A 27,708-nucleotide genomic window follows, 5' to 3' on the forward strand; every position below is an offset into this window, starting at 1 on the left:
GTCTGCCTTCTGTTTTGAAGGCTAAGGAGGCCAGCCAGTCCAAACATGTGTGTGAGTGCATGCAAACACACACATTCAATTTTGCCCCGTCTAAATCCCCAAGGATCCACAAAGTTTTGGAAGTCAAGTCTTTGCCAATATCTTCCATAATCTTTTCTTAAAGGATCTCTTACCAGGGTCTCATCAAGCTCCTGAAAGGAAGCCCTTCACAGGTTGATTTCACAGGTGTCTTTCTAAAGATTCTTCAATTTGCAGAGTAAAGACCTTTCTTATACCCGGGAATCTACTGCTTCTCACAGCCATGTGGACAGGTGAGCCAAAAGTATTCTTGTGAAAAGAAAGCACAATGCATTCTCAGGATCTTTCCAGAATCTCTGCATTTTATCTAAGTGTTTTCCTTGCCATTTGTCCTAAAATTTGTCAATGGAATGGATGAAAATGATATCCAATTTATGCTAACAAAATTTTTGATATAAGGTTCAGCCAGCACATACATATATCAGTTCAGCCAGCACATACAATTTTTTTCTGTGTCCCTCTACAAATGACCTTCTGAATCCTTTAGTCTATTTTTTTTTTTTTTGCTGTCTATGAGGCCAAAGAAAAACGCAATACTATACATAGTTAAACTCTACATGGTCTCCGTGCTGTTGGAAATTATCTTAAGATTTCTCAGTCTTCCTTGGACAAAGTAGAGAAAGCTTTAACTTTAGTTGAGACCATGTGTAGCTTCTGAATTCTTCCTAGAAATGAGAAAAAGTCAGAGAGGGCTATTACCCTTATGCATCAATGTCAACACTGATACTTTTTTAAAAGTATTTTTACGAATATAAGCAGCACTGATGCAAACAAGTAAGTATATTCTTGCCAGTGCTCTTATTAGTATAATTGAGAAAGAAGTGACCATAGACAGCCAGCATCCTATTAAATAGAAGGAGAAACAAACAAATATATGGGAGGAAAGAAAAAAACAAGTTAATAATGCTATGCTACTGCTTAATGATAAGAATCTGAAAGTTGGTGTCTGTCAAACATTACCTACTAGCTGATTCCTAGGAGAAAAAAATGTTTTGCTATATAAGCTAATAGGCACACATAGTCTAGACCTATATTCTCATGAATTTAATTTACTAACATGGAGCACTTTCTTTTTTAATTAAAAAAAAAACAATTTCCTCTATTTTTTTACTTTTCTTTTTTTTTCATTTATTTTTATTAGTTGGAGGCTAATTACTTTACAATATTGTAGTGGTTTTTGCCATACATTGACATGAATCAGCCATGGATTTACATGTGTTCCCCATCCTGATCCCCCCTCCCACCTCCCTCCCCATCCCATTCCTCTGGGTCTTCCCAGTGCACCAGCCCTGAGCACTTGTCTCATGCATCCAACCTGGGCTGGTGATTTGTTTCACCCTTGATAATATGCATGTTTCAATGCTGTTCTCTCACAACATCCCACCCTCGCCTTTTCCCACAGAGTCCAAAAGTATGTTCTATACATCTGTGTCTATTTTTCTGTTTTGCATATAGGGTTATTGTTACCATCTTTCTAAATCCCATATATATGCATTAGTATACTGTATTGGTCTTTACCTTTCAGGCTTATTTCACTCTGTATAATGGGCTCCAGTTTCATCCATCTCATTAGAACTGATTCAAATGAATTTTTTTAATGGCTGAGTAATATTCCATGGTGTATATGTACCACAGCTTCCTTATCCATTCATCTGCTGATGGACATCTAGGTTGCTTCCATGTCCTGGCTATTATAAACAGTGCTGCGATGAACATTGGGGTGCACGTGTCTCTTTCAGATCTGGTTTCCTCAGTGTGTATGCCCAGGAGTGAGATTGCTGGGTCATATGGCAGTTCTATTTCCAGTTTTTTAAGGAATCTCCACACTGTTTTCCATAGCAGCTGTACTAGTTTGCATTCCCACCAACAGTGTAAGAGGGTTCCCTTTTCTCCACACCCTCTCCAGCATTTATTGCTTGTAGACTTTTGGATAGCAGCCATCCTGACTGGTGTGTACTGGTACCTCATTGTGGTTTTGATTTGCATTTCTCTGATAATGAGTGATGTTGAGCATCTTTTCATGTGTTTGTTAGCCATCTGTATGTCTTCTTTGGAGAAATGTCTGTTTAGTCCTTTGGCCCATTTTTTGATTGGGTCATTTATTTTTCTGGAATTGAGCTGCAGGAGTTGGTTGTTTATTTTTGAGATTAATCCTTTGTCTGTTGCTTCATTTGCTATTATTTTCTCCCATTCTGAGGGCTGTCTTTTCACCTTGCTTATAGTTTCCTTTGTTGTGCAAAAGCTTTTAAGTTTCATTAGGTCCCATTTGTTTATTTTTGCTTTTATTTAAGAGCACTTTCAAGGATCAGGAAATACATTGCAAATCTTCCTCCTGTGATGAAGAATCTGCCTGCAATGCAGAAGACACAGGCGATGTGGGTTCTATCCTTGGGTCAGGAAGATCCTCTGGAAGAAGAAATGGCAACCCACTCCAGTATTCTTGCCTGGAGAATCCCATGGACAGAGGAGGCTGGAGGGCTACAGCCTATGGGGTTGCAGAGAGTCAGACATCACTGAAGTGACTTAGCATGCGCACTCCTATTTCTGGAGGTGAAGCAATACCATTAAATACTACATTTCTCCATTGCTTTCTTAGCATCTTCCTTCACAGAAAAAAATTTGGTATAGTGAAATCTACAAACACCCCACATCATATATAGTTAGCTCTCTCAGAAAGATCTGGAGCAAAGTAACATGCTGAACCACAAAGGAGGAACAACTGATTTAAACATCTGTTCTTATGCAGTGGAGTATTTCTGCTTTTTAAACAAACAAAACTAACAAATCAAGCTATTTTATTGCCAGTATGTTTTGAAAGTGACATGGCTGTTGTTTCTAATCTCAAAAAGAGAAAAAAAAAATAGAGAAAAGAAATGTAGCAGCAAAGCAATTGAAAATCCCTATAAAATAGATACTGTGACTTAAACACACTGTGGGCGAGAATACTGAGTCTTAACGCCTCGTGTGAATCTATGTGCACACTCTGAGCTTACGAAGCCCCAGGATATACCCCACGATGTGGATAAAAGTAATATGACCCAATTCATCCTAGAAACAAACTGCAGAGGATATTTGAATCATATGCACTTATTACAGTCACATCTTTGGAGAGTTCCCTCAGCATAGCTGTGTACCCATAAAATGTGGATCTAGGGCTGTTTATAAGCTGACAAAATTTTATGAAACCAGATATTTTACTTTTCCTAGCTGTATATAATACTCCCTCTGCTACTTCTAGGAGCTCAATGTCCAGCCTGAAGGCAATCCTGGTTTTGCTTTATTAAATCCCAAAGCAGGATTTTAGTAGCTGTAGTTTTCATCCATTCATTCAGTTAACAAATATTTAGGAAGCTCCTACTTTGTGTAAGATGCGAGGCTAAGTGCCGGGTTCACAGTAATAGAGGGGAGAGATATGATCTCTGCCTCTTGGAGCATTCTGGCTAAGAGTTGTGATGAGGATGTGGTGGATACCTAATAATTAAAATTCTGGTACTCAAGTACTTGAGTACTCAAGAAGAAAAACAAGATACTATAAAAATATAAAGAAAGGGCCTAGTATGGAGGATTGTGTGGGCTTGGCTGAGACAGTGTTATTTAAGTGGCATACTCAAAGATGAGTGGGATGTAGCCAGATAAAGATGAGGAAGAATTTTCCAAGCAAATTAAACAACATGGCAAAGGCCCCGAGGAAAAGATAAACAGGTCATGTTCAAGGTTCCACTGTGATTGATGGAGAGAGAATTGAAATGTGACACAAGATAAGGCAGGCACTGATCTGTATCATGCAAGGAGTCATAGTCTGGATTAGGGTCTCAGATCAATATCAAAAGTAACACGACACAACCAAGTTGAGTTCTAAATTGAAATGTATCAGAGATTAGGATCCCTTTGAAAAGCATCTACCTGGCTTCTAAGCAAAAATTAGATTGGAGGGGAAAGGTTGTGTGTGTGATACCAGTTAGAGACTATCGCAGCAGGTGAGGAGAAAATGCTCGTGATGCAGACTGAGGTAGAAGTGGTGCATACGAAAAAGAATAGATCTTTTTCAGACAGATTTTGAATTTAGAATCATCGTGATTTAGTCATTGATTAGAAGCAAAGACTAAAGAAGTACAAAGAGTCAAGAATGGCTTCCATGCTTCTGGCATGAAAAATGAAATTTATATTGGCATCATTTACTGATCTCAGGAGTTCTAGAAGGAAAAGAAGCAGCAATATTTAGGGGGAAAAAAACACATGAGTTCAGTTTTAGATACAATGAGTTTCAGGTGTCTGGAGATTTGCAGTGGGCATGTCAACAATCATGGTTACCTGCAGGCCTAGAAAATAAAAGAGCAATTTGTCATGAAAATAAATATTTGAAAGAAACATTATATGTGGTAGAAATATATGCTATTAGCATAAAGATAGTAAATGAAATCATAGGAGTATATGTAGATACACTAAGATAACCTAGAAAAGATGATATGAGAAGATGCTTGAAGCTGAATCCTGAAAAATTCCGAATAGTTTAAATTAGTCTAAAAGAGGTAGAACAACAAGATTGAAATATTGACCAGAAAAATGTAAGGATAAGTTAAAAACACAACCAGAGTATTTCAAGGAATATCTGTCAATGTCAAGTTCTGCCCAAGAAATAGGGTCAAATGAAAGCAGAAAAACATCCTTTGTATTGAAAACATGGAGGCCCACTTAGTGGGAGTGCTGATGAAGAATGGGGATGGAGCTGGATGGGGTGTGCTGCTGCTGCTGCTAAGTCGCTTCAGTCGTGTCCAACTCTGTGTGACCCCATAGACACAGCCCGCCAAACTCCTCTGTCCACGGGTTTCTCTAGGCAAGAACACTGGAGTGGGTTGCCATTTCCTTGTCCAGGTGTGTGGTAAAAATGACTCACATGGCCAGTGAGGGGGGACGTGGACTAAGACAGTAAGAGAAACATTTCAAACACTTGACCATGAGGGATAGAGTTGTGGTCATACATCCTGGAGGCATGGATACAAGCCATGGGTTTTGGGTTTACTTTTTAAGATTGGAAACACTTGAAATGTGTGCTGGCTTGAAATAAGTGCTGATAAGAAGTCTCCAAAAATGAAACCGCTGGCCATTCAGAAGAGACACTGTCTCCATTAAAATGGGAGGGTAAAGCCACAGGTAGGTGTGTATGTTTGATGGAAGAAAGGCCCACCTGTTAGTGTATGTTTTCCTTGGAAGAAAAAGAACCACAGTCTTCTGCTGAAAATAAGGGAAGAAGGGTAAATCATGGTGCGAGGTGGGTCAAGTAAGGAACTCATAAATGACTTAGACATTCGGAGAGGAAGAGTGATCTACTGAAAAATGGCAAGTGAGTTGCTGCAGAAGCGTTGAGGGTCCAATTCTTCCTCCTGTCCTTCCCCAACTCCTCTTCTCTAGCTTTGCAATCAGTGACTATAAAACCTATACTCCAAAAAAAAAAAAACCCACTAAAACACTTAATACAGTACAGTACAAGTATGACTTCACTTACTCTTTTGTCCTGATAATTTGCAGTTTACTAGGGATTCATGGGACTTCCCAGGTGACTCAGTGCTAAAGAATTCACCTGCCAATACAGAAGCAAGATGTGGGTTCGATCCCTGGGTTGAGAAGATCCCCTGGAGGAGGAAATGGCAACCCACTCCAGTATTCTTGCCTGGGAAATCCCAAGGATGGAGGAGCCTGGAAGGCTATAGTCCAAGAGTCGGACATGACTGAAGGGACTGAGCATGCATACACGCAGGGATTCATATCATAAGTCCACTAATGACCTCCAGATTGTGAAAATGTCAGAACTTGCCATCCTCTGGGAGATATTCATGATGGGGAGTGTTGCCTGGAGTCTCTATGGTCTGGGAACATCACTGGGCTGGAGCAGAATGGGAGGTTGGTGCAGGTTGTTATCCGTGCTACTGTTTCAAATCCAGGCTTGTCACTATTATCATTTCCAATTTTAGTTCCTCTATGAGTTTATCTTGTCAGTAACTCTAGGAGTCTGGGAGCATGGAGCACTCTCTAAGACAGATAAAGCCTGATGACATTTTGCAGATGAATACACTAGGAAACCAGTGAGCATTTACATTCTGGAGGACAGAGAAGCTCCAAGACAGGAGGATGTAACAATTGATAAAATTTGCTATGAATTTCATATGCAAGATGATGTTATTTATTATCTAAATTTTTTCATTTCAGGAATGGCCTTAAGGGTCTGATGAGACCAATTGTGCTGTCTCATTGTCGTAGCTGGGACTGGTAAAGTCACTGTCTCAAGTGTACTCTCACGTCATTTGGCCCCACCAGCTCTGAAACAAAGAAAGTTCATGGCCCCTGGAAAAGAGGTGAAAGGAAGGAAATCTTTCTTCCTGCTGCCCTGGTAGAACAAGAGTCCAGAGTATGCAACTCTGCCTTCATCTGTGGAAGGCTTTTCTCAGTCCAGGACCTTCGAATCTATTTGTAAAGTTGAATTATGAGACTGCATGATGGTCAAGATAAGCCATATAATTTTCATAGTGCAAAATGAAAATGTGGGGCTCCTTATTAAAAATTATTAATAGTAATAAAAAATTAAATTATTAAGAATTTCATAACAGCACAGTTGAGTACTAACCAAAGTGCATGGCTCTTATGAGACAGAGTCCTGTGCAATTGTTCAAGTTACACACCTGCAAAACTAGCCCTGGTGATGGGTAATTGCTGCTCTAACATTACTCTGGCTTCTAATGTGTCTTTATGTGTCATTAACCCTGTGATCTATGGCAAGTCACTTTAGCTTATCTACCTTTAATTCCTCAACTGTAAAATATAAAGGTTAAGCAAGCATATATTGTTTGTTTTGTTCAGTGACTATATTGGTCATTATTTCTATATTTCTATGAACACTAAAAATAAATCATTACCCTTACAAAGTGTACGTTATGAGGCAACTGAGAGTAAAAAACTACTTTTAAAATTAATGATTCCATTCAAACATGATGAGCACTACAATGGGGAAGTACTGTGAACTATGCCACATGTTTATAGATGGCTTAAGGCAGTTTTAACTGGGTTTGAACATATGTCAATTTCAAATCTTTTATTAATATGATACCTCAACTAGAAGAACAACTATTTTCTGCCAGGCATACAATGCTCTATTAACTCAGTTAGTACAGTTACTAAATGAAGCAGATACTCTTACTAGTCTAATTTTGAAAAGAGGGAAGTGAAGCTCAGAGTTTTAAGTAACTTTTCAAAGATCTAATAATTAATGAATGGTGGAGCTGGTTTCAACTCTAAGTTGAGTGTTACGGACAGAAATCGGAGCATTTATGTTGGTAACCTACCTCACAGAACATAAAAATGGTCACTTGGGAAATAACAAAACCAGGCAGCTCTCATTAATCCTAGGGAAGGAAGCTGAAGAGCTAGATTTCCTCTCTGGTTCTCCATTGACTGCCTCGTGACAGTCTCCTAGCATCTTTATCCTTTTTGCGTTTCATCGTTTCTAAGGTAGGGGTCAGCTTCCCAGGGATTGATGTAGGTAGGTCAAGAAACTTACATCAAAAGTGTTCCATATCTTATAGCACTTGCAAGAGGAGATAAGAAGATCATTAAAAACATAAGCAGTGGCTTAATATTATCTATCTATCTGTTTATCTACTGTATAGTTGCATAAGCTACTTATAGTTACATCAGTATTTTTTCAATATTTATTAGCATTTAGCTAAAAATACCTAATAAGCAGTCAAACAAATTAAATTAATGCCAGTAGTTGATTTGAATAATTTCTCTTTTAACCTCTAATTTCCTCTTAACTCAAATTTTTTTCATAGCTTCTTTTATGATAATTCCACTTTTTAATAGTCTTAACATTCAAAACTATTTTTTTTTCTGATTTAAATTATACCTGTTTGAAATTTTTTTTAAAGCTTTCAGTTTTGTCTTAAAATGCATTTAATCTTTGAATTCCACGTCTTGCTTATCTGAAGTTTTACAAAATATTACTTAATGAAATGATGGTTCATTCTTAAAAAATAATATTCTTGGTCTACTTCACTTTAGGACTGACCAATGCTAAAAACAAAATTCTTTTCTGCACTGGTGTTCACAGGCAGGACATTATGTTCGTGAGAGATCAATGGTACTTTAAAATTTGAATGTTGATTTTTTTTCACATAGTTGCTGTTTGCTTTTGACATTGGCTTCTGACAGTGAAAGCCTTTTTTCCCTTTGCTTGTTAATTCCTTTCCAATCTCTGTCCAGTGGTTTATATTACATGCAGGCTGAAAAATATATTGAATGCCCTTTTCCATGTTGTGATACTGTACTCCAGTGACAGATGTATAGCTCAGTTGGAACATTATAAACATCATATGTCAGGATGAATAATTTCCTTTTCCTTCCTGTTATTCAGCACTTTTTATAAGACAGAGTCAGGAGAACAAAAACCCAAATCAGGAAATTTGTATCTTTTGTAATAAGAAAAAGGTGACTATCTTTGGTATCAGAAGATAGAAAAAATTGTTTCCTGCGTTCCTGACTTGCCACCTATGTCTTTTATGAAGCAATTTTCAATGTGAAATTGAGATGAGAAAACATTTAGAAACATAAGCCTCCTGTTTGTGTTTTCCATACCTCTGATTTTATATTGGATTTTGAATAGTTTTTAGAGCCAATTTAGCAGTTTCTTATCTAGATGGTGTTTTTATTTTCTGTTTGTTTTATGCTTAAGTGATCGATCCTCAGAGTCCCTAGTACTCTTTTGCAAGAAAATAGCCCAGGAGTATGGTGCTAAAAGATAGGTATAGGAAATATAAATAGCATATATAGTTTTCTTGTATACTTTTCTCTCTGCAGATATAGCATCGACTGATCTCTAGAGAGGCTATTTTCCCAACCGCAAATCAATTTCATTTGAATCATAAAAAATATACACTGCTGCATAACACACACCAGGCAGGAAAGAGAAAAAAGGAACTGTGTTTACTGAAATAGCTAGTTACAGTACAAGCACCGTGAAACATTGTGGAAACTATAAATGGGATCTTTAGAATTGTTTCACATAATTTCTATTTATATACTTATGAAGTATAGAAAGAAACAAGAACTTTTGAGATTTCTTAAATGAAGCACATGGTCTGCCTGGCTTCAGGAAGACACATTAGCGTAGCGTTAGAAATCACATATGATTTGGAAATCACACACTTAATTAGAAATCATACATAATAGTTAATTATTGCCAAGTGAGTTGTGGGACTTCTCTGTGTATTTGCTTTAATGTTCTACAAAATATCTAAATACCCTTTTCATTTAATTGGAATGTAATATACCCCAATTCAGCTGCTAGCACTCAGGCTGGGCAGCACATTTATGCAGAAACTTACATGGATTGGGGCCGAGGAAGTGTTCAAGAAACCAAAGATTGTTAGAAGGGATCATCTGCTAGGAAAGTGGCAGCTTGTCAAGTCAATACAGCACCTGTGTGTGCAAACTAGATAATTTTTGAAGGGATGGAAGTATAAATAGTGGCAAAGGGTCACTTGTGTCCTCAAGACAACTTTCCATGCACGCCCAGAAAGACTTTCTTTTCTCAGAAAGAAAATGTCAGATTCTTGGTCTTTCTCAGTGTATGGAAAGAACTAGACATATCTTTGGGAAGTTAGGTGAGAAAAAGCCAGCAGGGTGTGAAGCCACTTAGCAGGAAGCCTTACAAGTTGACACATGGGTTGGCAGTTCTTGCTAGTAAAGCCAAGAGGGGTGACGGAGTATGAAGAGTGTGTGATGAGGACAGCAATCTTGTGACATCATCAGCTTGGTGTGAGGGTGTCCGGGACACTATCTTACCTCATCAGCAGTCCTGTTGGACAGGTCTGGCGGGAGGGTACTCTGGCAGCACCTTACCTTTGTGAGATCTCAGCATAGGCCAGAGTGGGTGCATGCAGAAAGGAAACTAGAACATAAAAAGCTTTTCTCTATTGAGGATGACAATGCAAACATCTTTTCAGAAGTGCAGAACACAAATGAGAAAATGCAAAAACAAACTCTAAAAATAGTGCCAGCAATGGTCTTAACTTTAGATGAAGAACTGAAACAACAATTGAAACTACCTACCTACCGAAAAGAAAAATCATCCCACAAAAATATTTTAGTTTATAGTGAAAGTGTTAATTTCTCTCAGTTGTGTCCAGCTCTTTGCGACCCCATGGACTGTGTAGCCTGCTAGGCTCCTCTGTCCATAGACTTCTCCAGGCAGGAATACTGGAGTGGGTTGCCATTCCCTTCTCCAGAGGATCTTCCCAATCCAGAGATCGGACCTGGGTTTCCCACATTGCAGGTGGGTTCTTTACCATCTGAGACACCAGGGATGAGACCTATTCCCCGGACACCTTGACTACTACTACTTTTGTGGCTGTACATCTAGAAAGCAGTGAGTCCCTCTAGAACCAATAAGGAGTCCAGAGTCAACGCAAACCCAGAAAATAGCAACACCTGACATGAAACTAAACTGACTGCCATTTCCTATGTGACGATTGGATAGGACTTTGGGAATGGTTACACTAGCTCTTTATTAATTAGAATTAATTCCTTTCCCCCCTTTATTTTCTTCTTCCAGTTTCATTGAGATATAAATGACATATAACACTTTTTAAGTTTAAGGTGTACAGTGTAATGATTTGACTTATAAAATCATGAAATGATTATCACATAAGTTTAGTGAACACCCATCATCTCATACAGATAAAAGATTAAAGAAATAGAAAAGAAGATTTTCCTTGTCATGAGAACTCAGGATTTACCCTCTTAACAATTTCATATATGACACATTTCAGTGTAAATGTATTAATCATGCTATATGTTCCATTCCTAGTAGTTATTTATCTCATAAATGAAAGATTCTTACTTTTGACTGACTTCATCAAATTCCCCCTCCCTCCAACACCCATCTTTGGTAACTGCAAAGCTGATCTCTTTTACTATGAGGGTTTTTGTTTGTTTGTTGGTTTTGTTTTTGAAGTATAATTTACCTACAACACTATGTTAGTTCTTAACTATACAGGCTAGTTAATTGATATTTCTGTATGTTTCAAACTGGTCACCACAATGAGTCTAGTTTCCAAATGCAAATTTAAGAAGATATCACATAGTTATTGACTATATTCCCCACACTGCATTTCGCATCTGCGACTCGTTTATTTTGCAGCTGGAAGTTTGTCCCTCTTAGTCTCTCACCTGTTTCTCTCATTCTCCTCCCTCAGCTCTGGCAACCACCTGCTTGTTCTCTGTATTCATGGTTCTGTTACTGTTTGTTATGCTTGTTTATGCATTTCATTTTTTAGATTCCACATATAAATGAAATCATACAGTATTTGTCTTTCTTGGTCTGATTTATTTCACTTAGCATAATACTCTCTAGGTCTATGCATGTGGTCATGAATGGCAAGATTTCCTTCATTTTTACAGCTAATATTGCATTATGCATATGTTCCACATCTTGTTTATCCATTCATCTACTGATGAACACTTAGGTTGTTTCCATATCTTGGCTATTGTAAATAATGCTTCAGAGAACATGAAAAGTGAAAGTTTTAGTCACTCAGTCAGGTCCGACTCTGTGCAACCCCATGAATATAGCCTGCCAGTCTCCTCTGGGAGTCGCCAGGCAAGAATACTGGAGTGGGTTGCCATGCCCTTCTCCAGGGAGTCTTCCCGATCCAGGGATGAAACCAGGGTCTCCTGTATTGCAGGAAGATTCTTTACCATTTGAGCCACTGGGAAGCCCCAGGGTGAGCATAAGAGTGAACATAGCAGGTTGAAGATAGCAGTGAACACAGGGGTGCATTTATCATTTTAATTACTGTTTTCATTCTCTTCAGATAAATATCCAGGAGTGGAATTGCTGGATCACATAGTAATGCTATTTTTAATTGTGGGGGGGGGGGGGTGTGTGGCGGATCTCCATATTGTTTCCCATAGTGTCTGTACCAATTTACATTCCCAAACAACAGTGTACAAGAGTCTCTCCTCATTCTTGCCAACACTTGTCATTTGTTGTCTTTTGATGATAGCCATTCTGACAGATGTGAGGTGGTATTGCATTGTGGTCTTCATACGCATTTCCCTGATGGTCAGTGACATTGAGCATCTTTTCATGTGCCTGGTGGCTATCTGTGTGTCTTTTTTGGGAGAAAAGTCTTTTCAGATCCTCTGTTATTTTTTCATAGGTTCTTTTTCTTTTCATTTGATGATGAGTTGTATAAGTTCTATGTATCTTTTGAATATTAGCCCCTTATTTGAATGTTGTTTGCAAGCTTCCCTCATTCAGTGGGTGACCTTTTCATTTCACTGATAGTTTCCTTCACTGTGCAAAAGCTTTTTATTTTATTGTAGTCCCATTTGTTTATTTTTGCTTTTGTTTCCCTTGCCTAAAGAAACATATTCAAAAAATATTGCCAAGGATAGCAAAGAGAATGCTGCCTATGATTTCTTCTATGTGTTTTATGATTTCAGGATTTTCATTTAAGTGTTTAATGCATTTTGAGTTTCTTTGTATATAGTATGAGAAAGCAGCCCAGTATGATTATTTTCTATGTAGCTTCCCAGTATTCCCAACACCATTTATTGAAAAGACTTTCTCCCCATTGTATATTCTTGCTTCTTTTGTCAAAGGCCTATTTCATTATAAATGCAATTATAAATGCAACTCCTTTCTTAATTTTCTCTTTCTGATAGTTCATTCTTGGTGTATAGAAATGCAACAGACTTATACATATTAATTTCTGTGTATCAGCATTAAATTTACCTAATTCATTGATGAGTTATAGTAATTTCTGGTGGTGGTTTTAGGATTTTCTATGTATAAAATCACATCATCTGCAAAGAGTGACCATTTTACTTCAGTTTGTATTAAATTTATTTCTTTTCTCTTGTCTAATGCTGCCTGAGACCTTCCAATACTATGTTGAATAAAAGTGGCAAGCGGGCATCCTTGTTTTGTTTGTGACCTTAAAGGAGAAGCTTTCATTGTTTCAATGTTAAGTACCACTGTGTTAGCTGTGGACCTGTCATATACGGCCTTTATTATGTTGAAGTGTGTTCCCTTACATTGTTAAGAGTTCTTTGTTGTTGTTGTTCAGTCTCTCAGTCATGTCCAACTCTTTGCAATCCCATGGCCTGCAGCACATGAGTCTTCCCTGTCCTTCATCATCTCCTGTAGTTTGCTTAAACTCATGCCCATCAAGTCAGTGATGCCATCCAACCATCTCATCCTCTGTCGTCCCCTTTTCCACCTGCCTTCAATCTTTCCCAGCACCAGGGTCTTTTCCAGTGAGTCACCTCTTCACATCAGGTGGCTGAAGTATTGGCACTTCAGCTTCAGCATCAGGCTTTCCAATAAATATTCAGGATTGATTTCCTTTAGGATTGACTGATTTGATCTCCTTGCAGTCCAAGGGACTTCAAAAGTCTTCTCCAGCACCACAGTTCAAAGACATCAATTCTTCTGTGCTCAACCTTCTTTATGTTCTAAATCTCACATCCATACATGACTACTAGAAAAATCATAGCTTTGACTGTATGGACCTTTGTGGGCAAAGTAATGTCTCTGCTTTTTAATATGCTGTCTAGGTTTGTCATATAAATGTTGAATTTTGTCAACCATCTTTTCTGCACCTACTGAGATAACCATATGCTTTTATTCTTCAATATGTTAACATGGTGTATGACGTTGATTCATTTGTGAATATTGAACCATTCTTGCATCCCTTAGATAAATACCAATAGACCAAGTTGAATGATCTTTTTAATATATTGTTGAACTTAGTTTGCTAATTTTTCATTGAGGACTTTGCATCTATGTTCATCAGAGTTGTTTTAAAGAACCCAGTCTTAGTCTCATTGATCTTTTCTTTTTCTTTTTTTAGTTCCTATTTATTTCTGCTCTGATCTTCATGATTTCTTTTCTTCTACTAGCTTTGTGTTTATTTGCTATTCTTGTTTACTTACTTTAGGTGTAAGATTAGGTTATTTGACATTTTTCTTATTTCCTGAGATAAGCTAGTATCACTGTAAACTTTATAATTAGAACTCCTTTTATGTCCTATTGGTTTTGGGAATCAAACCTGAGTACCCTGAATTGGCAAGGGACTGTTTACCACTGAACCACCAGGGAAGCCCAGTAGATTTTGTATCATTAAGTTTTCATTATCATTTGTCTCTAGGTATATTTTTATTTCCTCTTTGATTTCTTCAATAACTTATTGGTGTTTAAAAGCCTATTATTTGTCATGCATACATTTTTCTTTTGCTGTGTTATTTTTCTTGTAGTTGATTTCTAGTCTAACAGCTTTGTGGTTGAACAGTTAGTTAGAAGAAAGGGAAGAGCACCCCTGACATCCTGATTCTAATTATTGTGTTTTTTGGAATTGGCCAGGTCCTTACAGTTCTGCCTTGCTGTTAGCCTTTTGGAAATCAATAATTTTATAGGACACCAACATCAGACAAAGTCATTCTGTAACCATGATGAAGTGAAACAAAAAGCAAGACCACTCAACATTTTGTCTCAGCGTAAACAAAAACCAGGCCACTGTGAAAGCTGCAACAAGTATCCAACTGCCAAATATTCATTTCTTCTGCCTAACATGAGTGATTGCTATCTCTTTACCAAAGTAAAATAACAAAACATCATGCTAGACTAGCCAGAAATGCCTGGAGTCTAGAGGGAATAAGTCCAATTACAAAGGCAACACATCTAAAATGGAAAAAAAAAAAAAAAAAAGCTGAAGATTGGGGGATGGGACATAAAACAAACAAGTCTTTTTCTTTCTTTTTATTGCATTTTTGTTATGGTTTCAGGCAGTGTTTCGATTTGAATTCTCTGGAAGCTTATAAAATGTGTTTGTGCTTTCACACCCTGAAAAAGTGAGAAACAGACTGAACAGATTGATGAAAGGTGACATTGTGTATGAGTTTAACCATTTAATAAGGAGTAGAATTTGTATAGAGCACTGTATTTTTAAATATACAAGAGAATTTAAAAACATATGACGGGAAATGATACTAAATAAAGAGGAAATATGTGTTATTATATTTAGTTATCAAGTCCTGTTTGTAAATTTATTCTAATGTTAACTATTTTGAATTGATCCATGGCTTCCTTGAGTGCCTACAGTTGTGCTTCTAACAGAAAAGATTATCAGTCAATGTCTGCTGAATCACTGATGAATAAACAGTGAGGGAACAAACCGAATAAAAACAGAGTATATGGCTGCTCCATTGTTTAGATGCTGTTGCCAGTCAATAGCTGCTTTACATTTTATCTGAATAGCAGGATCTCGGCTCTGTACAATTACTAATAGAGTGCAACATATTTTACAGAAACAAATTGCTAAGATACATACCATTAGAGATGCTTCTTTCTTATACTTCCCAGATGGAACTGAATATGGAACAACAGTGTCTCAATTAAACTCATGGTAATACAATGAAATACTCTTGGAAACTTTCCAGGCTGTTCATGTCATAATATCTGAAGGTTAATTTTGAAGACTTCCTTTAAATCATTCAGATGGTCCTCTAATCTCAGGACCATGCAGAGATGGTAGATCTGCTAAAGTCATTTACTTTGCAGTTTGCTATGTGTCACACTAAGGATAATATAGACAAAAGGTAAATTTTTCTCAGCCTACTTAGTTTGCATTTTTCCTGGTGGGATTAATTTTAGTCTATTATTATCATCAATGATTGTATTGATGCCCATGGCTGGTGTAACACAGCTGGAATAAAATGATTTGCAGAATTGAGGTGGAAAAAACTGTAGTTAGTGATATAAGTATAAACTCAAAAATAATGTTTTTTGTGAACTCATATTACTTTAACCAACTTTCCACATTGAATTTTTAAATTTATCTTGTACTCTCTCTCATTAGGCTGGTTCTAGTACCTTGAACTATTCATGATATAAGTCTTGATTTTGTTTTAGTGAACAAACATTATGTAAGAAATCAGCTACAAGAAAATGAAAATGTATCTGTTTGCATCATAATTAACATTTTCCCCATTTAGCTAGTGGTTACCTGAATGGAAAATGGAAAAGTTTTCATGTTGTTCTAAGATTTTTTTATTTCTATGTTGAATTTTGGTTTTGGCTTTAAAATGTTATATGAGAGGAATAATCTGCAACTAGTTTCCTTGATAGTAACGTTTTCTTCATATTATCCCTTAAAAAAAAATTGAAGGATAACATTTTGAAGGAATTCTTTGCTTAGCCCAATGATAATAACTTTCTTAATGCTATTAACAGCTTTAAAATATCATCTATAGAAAGAAATCCACAAAATCATCAACAGCCTGGACTTTCTCATCTGTTTTGGTCTTAGACCTTCTATCCTAAGCATCATGGCCAACAAATGTTTCTTCTTTGGAAAGGCTTTTCAGATCAAGGTATGCCAGGCTACTAACCAGAAATGGTGAGTGCTGAATTGTTTCATGCGTTGGAATACATCCAGAATTTGTTCTGCCACAAGAATGTCTCTGACTTGATCCAAACTGAAGACTATGCCCAGATAACTCCTTTACAAGACAAGTAATTATGAAGGATATAAACAACACCATGCTTGCTTCTCAGTATGTGTATTGAATTTATGAAACACCTACAAAGAAAGGCTTGTCTTGATGAAATGCAGACAGTAAGGCCCCAAAATGGACTTCTTGATATGAAGAGAGGGAGGAGGGTTATGAAGTGGTAGAGCTTATATCCTTCAGCTTTCACATGAATTACATTTTTCTTTACTAACCAAAATATGTATAAAAACATAGTATTTTTAACAGTGCCTACTCTCTGTGCTCAAATCAGTTATCATCTCAGCTCTGCTTTTTTCTTTTTCTTCCTGTGTGCACTGAACTAGTTCTGTTGTGAGATTTATCACCCTCTTGCTTGTGAACTAATGATGTGTGAAGGACTTAACAGGCAAGCAGTATCTGATTCTCCTGAGGATAGTATGGTGAAATAAAAGCTGTTTTATTTCGGAAATCTGTTGCACTAAGTGAAATGACTGTGCCTAGGGTGATTTTTTTTTTGTCATTTTAATCTATCACATAAATTAGTTTTCAGACACTTTAAGTTAGCACAAAAATAAACCTATCTGATCATGAAGGAGTACTGACTTTTAGATGACCCTGGGATGCAGAAAAGTCCTAACTGAGTCCATGGACAGCAGCTTTGGAAGAGCCACAATCCCACTGGTATTTAAGGATTCACTGAAAAGGATGCAAGAAGTTACAAAACAGAAAATGATGGTCTGTGTGTGAGATTTCTGTAAGATACAAATGCATTTGTATAACTTAGGAATGTGCCAGGACTTCCCTACTGGCTGAGTGGTAAAGAATCCACCTGCCAATGCAGGAGATGGGGATTGGATCCCTGGGTTGGTAAGATCCCCTGGAGAAGGAAATGGCAATCTACTCCACTATTTTGCCTGGGAAATCCCATGCGTAGAGAAGCCTGGAGAGCTACAGTCTATGGGGCTGCAGAGTCAGACATGACTTAGCGACTAAACAACAAAGGACTGTGTTAGCAGGTAGCTAATAAGTCAGTCTTCTCACTTCTTTTGGTTTGAAAATGCCATCTGTTAAAATCACCTGCTCAGTCCTTCCCGACTGCCTACCGAAACAACAACAACAACAAAGAACCAACACCTTACAACACTCAGAATTAGGATTGAGCATTAATTGGTTTCCAAAATCTTCAGGAAATCTACAATAGACACAAAAATGAAGGTCTAGCAACCGGCACTAAGTTGAGAGACATGCAGTAGATGACCCCAGACAAGCGTCCAGACAAATAGCAGAATTTCATCTAGAAAAGAGAAAAGAATCTTGTGACCCACTGCTAATTTAGAATATACAACCTTTGCTGTTCAGGGTTTTCTATTTGTGGGACATAAAGCCAATCCCACTTCTAACTACCATCTTCAAAAAGGCATTCACTGATGTCTTACCATCCTACTATATTTTCATAGTTCTTTATTCTCTCACTAGGTCATAAAACTACTCCACATGCTCTTCTAATTGCAATCCCCAAGACCCCTCTTCCCCCTTCATTCTCAGATGATGACCATTCTTATTTCACAGAGAAAACAGAAACAGTGAGGAGAAACTTTCCACGTGTTTCCAACACAAAACTGACTGATCTATTCATACGTGTGTCCATTTTCTCTTCTTCCCCCTAAAGCATCAGCTCTTCATCATTGAACTGGGTTCCAGATTCTCTCAGGAACCTGCTTTCGAAATTAGTCCTCAAACATCCCTGTACATAAAATTCTCACCTGCATAAAAACATGCTTTAAGAACTTCCTAAGTACACACACACACACACACACACACACACACACACAATGTCCCTTAATTTCATTTCTTCTCTGGCCACCATCACATTTTTATGCCCTTATTGAATGAACAAATCTTTGAATATAATTGTTATAACTCTGTATCCATGTGTTTCCTTTCTTCCTCTCTCTTTTTTTTAAGGTTGGAAAAATTACTTTGTGAAGCCTTAAGAAACATTGAGTATAATTAAACTGTAGTCCAGAGTTAGATACAATTTAATAAAATAATAGTTCAATTTCAAAATAAAAGTTATTGTAGGTGAGACCATGAAATTTCCTAACAGGTGATTTTAATACATTATGCTAAATTTTCTAAAACAACTCAGAGGAACTGATATTTACAGTAAATGGAGTATTTATGAAAATTCCAGCATCAGCTATATTTATATATATATATATATATATATATATAACCCAAGATTATTTGAACTAGCAAACAGATATTGTATATCTCAATAGCAGTGCTGGAATGCAGAGTTTAAGACTGGGATTTATACCATGGGATTTGAAAAGGAGCAGACATCTTGTTTTCAATACCGGAAGTTTTTCTCAAGACCAAAATCAACATTTTAACTGCCACAGACAGGAAAAAGGGAAGGCTTTGTTTGCTTTAATTGTTCATCTGCCTCAGAAAGTCCAGTATCCCTGAGATAGGAACCACTGCAATAAGGGAGGGAATAGGTTCTCCCAAAGGAAGATTGTTGCTTAATTATGCCTCCTGCCCTGGAACCGGGAGCAAACTTTGTGTTTCCCAACTGAATGCTTGGCAGCACCGAGACATTTCAGTAATGGTTCATCAAAAAAACCCAGCATTCTCCATCTTCATGAAACAACCTTGTCTCCCATTGAATTTCCTTTTCCTTCCTTTCTCAGGCTTCTGCTCTTCGTCTTTTCTTCAAGTCTATGCTTGGCTTCAGATACTGCATCTCTAAAGTGACATCCTTCCAAAGGCAGTGGGATTCATACTCTTTCTGATCTTCCAGTTTCCTCACTTTCTTTGTGAGTATAGGCAATTTCTTGGTATATATAAAAACTTCATTTTCCCCTGTTGAGTATTTTGCATACATTATACCATTCCGTTCCCCTTCTGTTGAGCAGAAAGACTTCCTGTCATTTGGGGAAAAAAACTTAGAGGTAATTCTGTGCTTCTTACCTCCATAGAAAAGTTTAGAGTGGAAGACGATGTTTGCACTATAGCCAGTTTTGGAACAACTAATATAGCATTCTCCACCTAGTTCTACCCAGGGCACTGTGAGGATAGACCTGCCATAAACATTGGGGAATGTGAGAATGTAATGTTCATCATGCTCTAGACAAGAGACACAGCCCTGACCTATGTTGTGCACCTCAATTGACATCTGAGGAATTTTGATTTGGTCCAGATATGAGCATTGAATTGTATCTTCTTAGTAAAACACTCAGCTGTTTTAATAAGAAGAAAATGGATGGATGATGAGAAATCTGCTCAGCCACGAATGTTAACCTATTCTTGGAAACCCAGGGAACTGGTCCTTCTGAAACTAGCTCCGCATTCTCTTCAGTATCATTTCGTAATGTCCAGTGACACTGAAAGATTTCACCCAAAATGGGGTTGTATGGCTTTTTGGCAACTGATCCTCTCCTTCCTGCGTGAAAAGCTGAGAGATACCATTTCAAAACCTGAAACATTCAATCTCTAGCATCCTTCTGGTCACTAATACTCACAAACAGATCCAGGTGTGCAGAAGTCTGCATACATTTCTAAAAGAGATCTTCTTTCAAGAATAAATGTTGGAAGAACTACCTTCATAAGATCCATTCCAAGTCTAACCTGTGACAACAGATGCATGATAATACTCCTGTGCTTTTCCACTGACTCTTCCTCCCCTTGGTCATTTCTATCATCATGTGAATTGAAAAGGTCACCATCTCTTGTTCCACTGGACATGGAAGAATTAAGTGATTCCATGGTATCTGGGTGCTTTAGACTCTTTCCTGAGCTCCTGTGTGTCAAGACTGAGGCAGATCCAGAGGGATCTATTAAGTGCTTTGCGGATGAGCCACTCTGAGGGAATTCATCTGCATCATAGAATTCATCTTCACTGCTAGAGTAAAGAGAATTCTAGGACTGTGTTTGGAGACAAATTGCCATGGCTTGGAGAAGTCAGACGGCTACTAGGTGGTGAGTGGCCACTGCCCTTACTCTTTGGTGTTGGAGTCTGATGATGTCCCAAGGTTGCTAATACAGGTCCAACTGGTAGAGAAGATGGATGCTGCTCTGAATCACACAACTGAGTAGGTTCTGGACGTAAGACAGGCTGGGAAGGCACTGTGCTGACCACAGGTTCCAAAGGACTAGGTTGATATAGTGCATCCACAGGGTTAATAGTACTTTTAGTGATCTGCAGCAACACAATGCAGTGTTTAATTGATCCTGCCCTGCTATGTGCTGTCTCTTTGAGGGTTTCAATTTTCTTTCTCTGTTCATCATCTCTGCAGTTTTGAAGTTTGTCATCAGAAAGCTTCAACTAACAATACTTGTAGATAAGCATCAGCTTCTGTTAGTTTGTTATCAAAGTCTTGAAGACTAGGAACAAATCCTGAATCCAAGCTCCCAGGTGGTGACAGGATGGAGGCAGTACGAGAATCTCACACTTGCACCCACGGCCTAGGCAAGCAGCAGGGTCCCTGGGGACTCAGGGGTGGGAGCCAGCCCCTCTCTCAGACCCTCTGGTTTACTCACTCCACAAGTGACCAGCAGGAAAGCCATTCGCCAAGACCCCTGCCCTCTGTGCCTCCAGGGGAGGAAGCCGAGGACCACTTCCGAGCACCTCTCTTTGCCCCCCTCAGCCTAATCACTGCTGCAGTGCAGTTGGTCTTGTCAAGTCTCCTTTCATCCTCTCTTAATTGCACTTTAATTAGCCTTTAGTTCTCATCACTCCAGCAAAATTAATTTTATACCGGTTACCAATAGTTCCATATTGCTGAAGACAATAATTAACTCTCACTACTGACATTACTCATCTTAATTATTATGCACACTATGAAAAAGCCTCACCATATGTTAAAATTTACAAATCTGCAAATATATAAAATTTGACAGAACTAAAAGGAACAATAGACCAATTTGTGTTATACTGGGAGATTTTACCATACCTCTCTCTGTAACTGGGAGTTCAAGTAGAAAAAGAAAATCAAGAAATGGTATTTAAAATTTGAACATCTCCATTCATAAATGTGAAATCACATTTGTAAACCAACTGAAATTGTATAGTGTGAAATACAGTTATTTTCAAGTTCACAAGTAATATTTACCAAGATCATCCAATAATGCTAAAATAAATCTCAATAGAATGTTATAGTAATTCCAAGTTTGGGGCTTCCCAGGTGGTGCTAGTGGTAAAGAACACGCCTGCCATTGCAGGAGATGTAAGAGATGCTGGTTGGATCTTAGGGTTGGGAAGGTCCCCTGGAGAAGGAAATAACAACCCTCTCCAGTATACATGCCTGGATAATCCCATGGACAAAGGAGCCTGGCAGGCTACAGTACGTGGGGTTGCAGAGTCGGACATGACTGAAATGATTTAGCATGCATGCATGTTCTCCTGCCACAGAAAAATTAAGAAATCAATTAAAAGATATCTTCAAAAGTTTGAACCCTAAGAAATACACATCTAGCCATCTTTGGATTGGAAGAAGCAACTAAATGGAGGCAATTAAATGGGGGGCTTCCCTGGTGGCTCAGACAGTAAAGAATCTGCCTGAAATGCAGAAGACCAAGGTTCAATCCCTGGGTCGGGAAGATCTGCTGGAGAAGAAAATGGCAACCCACTCCAGTTTCCTTGCCTAGAGAATCCCATGGACAGAGGAACCTGGTGGGCTACAGTCCATGCGCTAACAAAGAGTCGGACACAACTGAGAGACTAACTAAATGGAATTTAGAAAATGTTTAGCATAAATAATTATGAGAAAGATATAAGATGCAACTAAACAATGCTGAGGAAGGTGCCTCAGGTATAAAATAAGAAAGAAGAAGGCTTAAAAAAAAAAATGATCTAGGTAGCCATCTCAAGAATTTAGGAAAGAAAACCCAGCAAATTAACCCAAAGAATATAACAGTAGGAAAAAATAAAGATAAGAGCAGAAACAGGTAAAGAAAACAAATGCACAATGAAAAAACTTAACAAATCCATAATATTAAATTTTAAAAATACTAATAAATTTCATAAGTCTCTGGCAAGGCTAATCTAAAAAAAAAGAAGAGAGAAGAAAGGTGTTAGAAAAAAAGGGAGAGGAGAGAGTGGTTGGATGGAAAGAAAGTAATAGCTTAATTATTAGTATTGGAAATATAAAAGAAGATATATTAACTTACATATGTACATATGTGATTTAAAACATTTGAGCATAATATTGACAACTATATGTCAATATGTTTAAAAACTTTGATAAAATGCTTAAATTACCAGAGAAACATAACAGCATCAGTGTCCTAAAATAAATAAAAATATAAATAAAACTTTGTATATAAAAAAAATTTGATTCTGAAATTAAAAATCATGTCATAAGAACTGAGTAAATTGCATCTAGCAATGTATAAAAAGAATATCAATACATCGTGACAAAGTGCTTATTCACAAAATGCAAAGCCATCTTAACACCTTAACACCATTTTAAGGTGTTAATTGAGTTATTCACATTAACTCAATAAAAAGAAAAGCCTTGCAATCATCTGAAAATGTATAGAAATTCACTTATCACAGAAAAGCTCTTAATACACTAGGAATAAAAGATTGCTTTCTAATCTAATAAAGAATATCTAGGAAATTCTATAGCAAATATCATACTTAATGATGATTTATTTAAATATTTCCTATGAGACTGAAAATGTTACCTTATCACCACTTGTATTTCACATCATAGTAAACGTCCTTCCTGTAGCACGTGTGTGCATGCTAAGTTGCTTCAGTTATGCCCAACTCTTTGTGACCCCATGGACTGTAGTCTGCCAGGCTCCTCTATCCTTGGGATTCTCCAGGTAAGAATATGGGACTGGGTTGCCATTTCCTTCTCTAGAAGACCTTACCAACTCAGGGATCAAACATGTGTCTCTTACATCTTCTGCTTTGGCAGGTGGATTGTTTACCCCTAGGGCCACCTGGGATTCCCTCCTTGTGGTCGTATAAGATTACAAAAGGAAATAAGATTTATGGTTATTGGAAGTTCAGTTCAGTTCTGTCGCTCAGTTGTGTCCAACTCTTCACAAGTCCATGGACTGGAACATGCCAGACCTCCCTGTCCATCACCAATTCCCAGAGCTTATTCAAATTCATGTCCATTGGGTTGGTGATGCCATCCAACTATCTCATCCTCTGTCTTCCCCTTCTCCTCCTGCCTTCAATCTTTCCCATCATAAGGGTCTTTTCAAATGAGTGAGTTCTTTGCATCAGTGGGTCAAAGTATTGGAGTTTCAGCTTCAGCATCAGTCCTTCCAAAGAACACCCAGGACTGATCTCTTTTAGGATGGACTGGTTGGATCTCCTTGCAGTCCAAGGGACTCTCAAGAGTCCTCCAACACCACAGTTCAAAAGCATCAGTTCTTTGACACTCAGCTTTCTTTATAGTCCAACTCTCACATCCATACATGACTACTAGAAAAACCATAGCTTTGACTAGATGGACCTTTGTTGGCAAATCTTGTGTGCCCTAGGACCCAGGAGAAAGGAGCAGTGATCCCACAAGAGACTGACCCAGACTTGCCCATGAGTGTCCAGGAGTCTCTGGCAGAGGCGTGGGTCAGTGGTGGCCTGCTGCAGGGTTGGGGGCACTGAGTGCAGCAGTGTGTGCCTGGGACCTTTTGCAGGAAGTCCCCATTATCTCCAATACCTCCACCATAGTTTGGCCTCAGGTCAAATAACAGGGAGGGAACACAGCCCAGCCCATCAACAGAAAATAGCATTAAAGGTTTACCACCCATCAGAACAAAACTCAATTTCCCCCTCAGTCAGTCTTTCCCATCAGGAAGCTTCCATAAGCTTCTTATCCTTCTTCATCAGAGGGCAGACAGAATGAAAACCACAATCACAGAAAACTAACCAATCTGATCACTTGGACCACAACTCAGTGAAACAATGAGCCATGCCGTGTTGGGCCACCCAAGACGATTGGGTCATGGTGGAGAGTTCGGACAAAACGTGGTCCATTGGAGAACAGAATGGTTAGCCACTTCAGTGTTCTTGCCTTGAGAACCCCATGAACAGTATGGTTGTTGGAAAGGAAGCAATAATTTGAAGACTAGTAATTGAGTACTTAGAAAATCAAAAGAATAATCTATTAAAATTAATATGTGAATTTAGCAATATATCTAATATCAACTAGAGTCTGCCTGCAATGCTGTGAAGCAACAGGAGACTCAGGTTTGATCCTGGGGTCCAGAAGATCATGTGGAGTAGAAGATGGCAATCTACTTCAGGATTCTTACCTAGGAAATCCAATGGACAGAGGATCCCAGTGGGCAACAGTCCACCGGGTCACAGAGAGTCGGACATGACTGAGCAACTGAGCCAACAACAGCAGCTAATATTGATACATAAAAATCACTTGTATTCCTGCACACCAGCAAAAATACCAACTAAAATATTCAAAATATTACCTTTTAAGCAGCATCAAAAGATAATCAAATATCTAGGAATACATCTAATGAAAGAGTTCTACTTTGTCCAAAATATAAAAGCTAGAAAGACTGTAAGTCCCCAACTAACAATAAGAAAAAGTCAGATAAATGACAGTCACAACTTTCTGGAAGCCTGCAGAGAGCTGAGGTCACAGAATAGCAAGGCAGCATAGATCCCAGTGAGGCACAAGCTTCCCCTAGAGGAAGGGGAGGTAGGGCTGGCTCACCTATGGTAGGCCTGGGAGGAGTGGGTACGGCCATCATGCAAGAAGCAGGTTAGAAAAAATCTGCTAACTCATTGCTACCAAGGCAATGTTAGAAGAAAAAACAAAAAGCAAAAAATCCCCATACCTCTCACTGGTGATCTCTTGCAGCTGGAGAAAGAGGCAGGAGCATTTCTCTTGAACAAGAAATTCCACAGATACAGTTAGGAGCATGACTGACATGAAGAGGGAACGTTAAGACACACACATTCCCACATACACACAGGCAAGGCCATGAACAAAGAAGAGGACATCTAACGGCTGTAGAACAATGAGAAATGATGTATCACACATGTAATTGGTGTCCTAGAAGCAGGAAACAGACAAAATAAGGCCCTGGAAATTAAATAGCTAGCAGTGAAGATCCATGATTCCTGAGAGACAGGAAACAAATGGGATGAGCCCTCCTGTTGGCACAGTTTCTGTCTGCTAGAGTTTTAAGACCACAGGACGGATCTGGACTGCTGGAGACAGAGGTGACTACACTTCATAGGGCAAAACCCTGGAGAGGAGAAAACTGCATAGACAGGAAGCTAAAGACTCTGAAGCAGGTCCTGGGGGTGGGGGGGTCGTCTGAGAACAGATCAGCACATGTGAGGAAGCTAATCAAATCTGGAAAAAGAAACAGCAGACATTTCTGGGGTCTCTCCCAGTACTTTCTTACTATACTATGGTATCTTGACAGCCCATGAAGATGGCTGCTTTGTGTCGGAGTTCTATTCCACTTACTGGGGAGTGGGCTGGGAAGAACCCTCAGGTAAGAAAGTCATTTAAATGTGAATCTCAGCCCCTGGCTTTCCCTTCTTTCTCGATTTGTGATCCCTCTGATCTCTGCCCTCCCTTCATCACTCTCTAGTACTTTCAAACATTTGCTTTTTACCTTTTGTCTAAAGCATGTTATTTTTGTCAGCACTGGGGTTGATTTGGCATGTTACTCTGTCGTTATGGAATTTCTGTCCCTGCAGTTGTAAATGCTCAAAGCACAGATTGAATATGTTTTCTGCCATTAGACTGGTCTTGCCAAGTTATTTATTGTCAAGTGACTTAATCAAGTTGACACTCAGTGGCACATCCTTTGTTGTCATTCTTTTGCTTGGTTTTAGGCAGCTTTAAATAAAGAACTGGGAATAACTCAAGGACTATCTCTAATTTAAAAGCCGTTAGCCAACACTAGGGCTTCCCCAGGGGCTGAGCTGTAAAAGGTCCGCTTGCAATGCAGGGTTCAGTCCCTGGGTCGGGAAGATCCCCTGGAGAAAGAAATGGCAACCCACTCCAGTATTCTTGCCTGGAGAAACCCATGGACAGAGGAACCTGGTGGGCTACAGCCCATGGGCTCACAAAGACATGACTGAGCACACATTTTTCCAACTGTGTCAATATTGAATGAAAATTTGACTGCGTTCATTGTTGGCAAGGGCTGAAGTTTTTATATCTTTGGGAAAACTGTTGGGAGAATTTTCTAACAAGTTGATGCTTCCAGCAAGCATGCTTCGTCTACTCCGGAAAGTTCCTATCTGAAAAATAAAAGATATGTCTATATCTTCACCTTTTCCAGTCACATAAAAATACCCGGTTTAATCCCAAAATTCTTTCATATGTACAAAAATAACACATAAAGCTGGGTGAGAAATTCACTTACTTACTTTGTATACCTTTTATACCATATCTGTATCAAGAATCACAGTAAAACTTGTGATGTATTTATATCTATGTCTTATTAATTAAGAATATCACTTTAGATATCAAGGATTTATTATTGTTAACTGGTTGTACAGCTATCATAAACTTTTGTATTAAACAGCTAAAAAAAAGAACCCTTCCATACACATGAAAATTCACTGTGAGATCTACAAATACAAAATTTTTTGAAAGTTGTAAGATTTTAGATTTTCACCGAGTTAGGAATAAAAATGCAATAAGATCAGGCTTCCCATGTGGTTCTAGTGGTAAAGAATCTGCCCGCCAATGCAGGAGACATGGGTTCAATCCCTGGTCCAAGAAGATCCTTGGAGGGGGAAATGGTGACCACCTCCAGTACTCCTGCATGGAAAAACTCCATGGACAGAGGAAGCTGGCAGGCTACAGTTCATGGGGTCACAAAGAATTAGACATGACTGAGTGGCTGAGCACGCATACACATTGTTATATTCATCTAGACTTCAAATTCCAATGTAGACAACATACACTGTAACCTGTAGTTAAAAAACAAAAATTGAAAGACCAGAACTGGAAAACTGGAGACAGGCACTAGCATTATTATGTATCTTTTAGACATTTTGGGTAAAGTTAAGATAAACTCATTTTAGCCCAGTATGACCCCTCTCAAACTTATGAGCTCCAGAACATT

The 27,708-nt window shown here is 38.4% G+C and overlaps 1 pseudogene; it reads right to left on the reverse strand.

Moving 5' to 3' along the window:
* The window catches only part of LOC122698189, a 116,954-nt pseudogene extending 95,756 nt beyond the window's left edge, over positions 1 to 21,198 (reverse strand).
* Between the last annotated feature and the right edge of the window lie 6,510 nt (positions 21,199 to 27,708).

Source organism: Cervus elaphus, chromosome 8 (assembly GCF_910594005.1).
Source record: "Cervus elaphus chromosome 8, mCerEla1.1, whole genome shotgun sequence".
NCBI lineage: Eukaryota > Metazoa > Chordata > Mammalia > Artiodactyla > Cervidae > Cervus > Cervus elaphus.